This window comes from Piliocolobus tephrosceles, chromosome 7 (genome assembly GCF_002776525.5).
Source record: "Piliocolobus tephrosceles isolate RC106 chromosome 7, ASM277652v3, whole genome shotgun sequence".
In the NCBI taxonomy this organism is placed as follows: domain Eukaryota; kingdom Metazoa; phylum Chordata; class Mammalia; order Primates; family Cercopithecidae; genus Piliocolobus; species Piliocolobus tephrosceles.
The window spans coordinates 142,683,036-142,686,725 of record NC_045440.1 but is presented as its reverse complement, the minus strand read 5'-3'; the positions used below and the strand labels follow the sequence as shown (position 1 = coordinate 142,686,725).

The window sequence follows — 3,690 nt, the reverse complement described above, 5'->3', positions numbered from 1 at the left end:
TCATGTTGCAGTTCTATTTTTAGTTTTTTGAGGAGCTACTGTTTTCCATGATGGTTGTAATAATTACCATTAATGTGCAAGAGTTCTTTTGCACATCCTCACCAACACTTGACAAAAACATGTAGTCGTTATAATTTTATAAGTGATTATATCACATATTGCACATGAAGAAAATCCTAATTTTTTTAGAGTTCCATGCTGATGCTTGTAGAGATAAGTGACATGATGTTTTGAATTTGCTTGAAAATACTTAAATGAAACAAGAAACGAAAGGAATAAATGGGGGGCATGAAGCAAATATGACAGAATATTGATAATCATTGTTGAATCTTGGAGGTTTAAAGGTATAAAGTTTTCATAAAATAAAAATGAGACCAAGTAGTATAATTATTGTTCTTTTATCTAACAAATTAGAAATTAGTGTTGTGATGGTTAATTTTGTGTATCAACTTGACTGGGCCTTGGGATGCCCACATATTTAATCAAACATTATTTCTGTTTTTTTCAGTGAGTGTTTTTCTGGAAGAGATTAGCATTTGATTTGGTGGACAGAGTAATGCAGATTACCTTCCCCAGTGCACCTTCCTCAATCTGTTGAGGGCTTGAACACAACAAAAATGTGGAGGATGTTTGGATTTACCCTTGCTGCCTGATCTCTTTAGCCAAGACACAGATGTCAGGCCCTCGGTGCTCCTGGCTCTCATACCTTCAGACTCGGACCAGAATATACACCCTATTGGCTCTCCAGCCCTCAGGCCTGCAAACTACATCACTGGCTTTCTTGGGTCTTGGAGTTGCACATGGCAGATTATGGGACTTCTCAACTCCACAATCATAAGCCAATACCATTACATATATATTTCATCCTATTGGTTGTTTCTCTGGAGAACCCTATAGAAGTGCATATCTACTCTGAGAGCCCTGTGCTATGCACTGGGGACACAATAGTGAATAACAAAGGCGTGGTCTACATCTTCATGTTGACAAACAGGAACAGTAAATAAATTGTAACATTCTGCAAAAAGAACAGATGGTGGTAGTTTTCTGAAAAATAACAGGGCAGGGACAAGGGAAGGGCTTTCCCAGGAAAATAACATTTAAGCTCAGTTCTGAAGGAACAAAATGATCGAGTGGAGCAAAGAACAGAGGAAAAAAGTAATCACAGCAATCAGAACAGGCATGCAGAGAGTCTGAGGGCAGAAGAGGTAGGTTTGAGAAACTGAAAGTTTCTGGTGGTTGGAAGTACAAATACGAGGCTTTTTGTTTTTCATTAAAAAAGGTTTTATGGAGTTTTAAAAATAGACTTGACTTTTTAGAGAAGTTTTAGATCCACAGCAAAACAGAGTGAAAGGTACAGAGACTTCTCATACACTCTCTGCCCCTACACATGCCCCACCTTTTCTCTACCAGCACCCCTAGCAAAAGGGTACATTTGTTACAACTGATGGATCCAAAGTCTACAGTTTACATAGGGATCCAGTCTTGGTGTTGTGCATCCTGTGAATTTGCCTGTACCCATCATAATGACATGTACCCAGCATTATAGTATCATACAGAATAGCTTCACTGCTGAAGGCATTATTTTTGTCCTCAGCCCTCTCACTCTTTTCCTTACCTTCATCTAATCCTCCTCCCTCTCCCAGGAAGAAAGAAGTCCTCCAAATGGGCAGAGCTTCATAGGCTGCACCTAGTTATCCACTTGTGTAAAGTCCAAGGTGATAACTATGATTCATGTGCACTCACCGCGGACATGGCCAGCTGCTCAGAGACATGGAAGGACAAACACTGCAAGATTATAAATAAGAAATTCTGAAAGAGGTATGAGGATTTTACATATGTGAGTAGCTAGTAGCAGGAAAGATATCTTGGTAATAGTTTGAATATATATCTCCACCAAATCTCATGTTGAATTGTAATCCCCAGTATTGGAAGTGGGGTCTGGCGGGAGGTATTGGGTCATGGGGCCAGACGCCTCATGGCCTGGTGCTGTCCTCAATGCATTTGAGAGATCTGGTTGTTTAGAAATGTGTGGCACCCTCCCCCCAATACTTGTTCTTTTGCTCCTGCATTCACCATGTGACATGCAAGCTTCCGCTTTACCTTCTGCCATGAGTAAAAGCTCCCCGAGGCCTCCAATGAAACCAAGGAGATGCTGGCACCATGTTCTCTGTACAGTCTGCAGAACCAATTAAGCCTCTTTTATTTATAAATTAGTCTCCGATATTCCTTTATAGCTATGCAAGAGTGGCCTCAAATACTTGGTATCATTTGCTACCTCAACCAGAGATTATACATTACAGATAAGGTGCTAACCAATCAGACCAAACAACTTGCCCAGTTGATATAACCACTCTGTCATTGGTTACCTAATTGTTGACACTCTTCGAAACATGATTCAAACGACCATGGTGACAGGAGCAAATAGCCTGGTCTCTCATTTACCAAGATTAACTATTCTGAACCTCGACTGCCCTACAGAGACCAAAACATAGCCCCTGAAGTGGATTATTTACTCAAGGGAATCAACTTGGAGCTAAATTGAGTATATTGAGCTCCTTATGATAAAAAAGACAGTTATCTATTCTAACGGAAGACATTTTCTGAGTAAGGGTTTGCTTTTCCTATGTGTTTTAGCCACAATTCCTACCCAAGGCCTCATTGAATATTTGATCCCCTGGCCTGTGGTCCTACATAATACATCTCATTAGATCAGGGTACTCATTTCATGTAACATGAGAACTTGTGATCATAAGACATAGAAGTCATAACATGCTTTTGCTGCATCTACTGCAAGAATGAAGACCATTCTCAGCAATCAGACTGTCGACATTCTAGAAAATGTCGACATTACTCTGAAGGGACACACAGTTATCGTGAAGGGCCCCAGAGGAACCCTGAGGAGGGACTTCAATCACATCAATGTAGAACTCAGTCTTCTTGGAAAGAAAAAAAAGAGGCTTCGGGTTGACAAATGGTGGGGTAACAGAAAGGAACTGGCTACCGTTCGGACTATTTGTAGTCATGTACAGAACATGATCAAGGGTGTTACACTGGGCTTCCGTTACAAGATGAGGTCTGTGTATGCTCACTTCCCCATCAACGTCGTTATCCGGGAGAATGGGTCTCTCGTTGAAATCCAAAATTTCTTGGGTGAAAAATACATCCGCAGGGTTCGGATGAGACCAGGTGTTGGTTGTTCAGTATCTCAAGCCCAGAAAGATGAATTAATCCTTGAAGGAAATGACATTGAACTTGTTTCAAATTCAGCAGCTTTGATTTAGCAAGCCACAACAGTTAAAAACAAGGATATCAGGAAATTTTTGGATGGTATCTATGTCTCTGAAAAAGGAACTGTTCAGCAGGCTGATGAATAAGATCTAAGAGTTATCCAGCTACAGAAAGAAGATGCCAGATGACTCCTAAGACCTACTTGTGATATTTAAATGATGCAATAAAAGACCTGTTGATTTGGGAAAAAAAAAAAAGTCATAACATACTGTTATCTTATGATCACCAAGTCATATAACAGACTTATGTTATATACTGTTACAATAGTATGTTATATGACATATATCTTATGATCACCAGCAAACTGCAGGCACAGCTAAAACCTTAGCTGAGAGGCAGTATTTTAAGAAAATTCAGCACCAGCCTCCAGAATGCAGGAGGTATATTGAATCACAGACATTA

The 3,690-nt window shown here is 40.0% G+C and overlaps 1 pseudogene across 1 annotated transcript; it reads left to right on the top strand.

Moving 5' to 3' along the window:
* The first annotated feature begins 2,764 nt into the window (after positions 1 to 2,764).
* LOC111526819 lies at positions 2,765 to 3,485 on the top strand (annotated as a pseudogene). Its single transcript, XR_002726504.2, has one exon. The product of XR_002726504.2 is annotated as a 60S ribosomal protein L9 pseudogene (transcript).
* Positions 3,486 to 3,690: the final 205 nt, after the last annotated feature.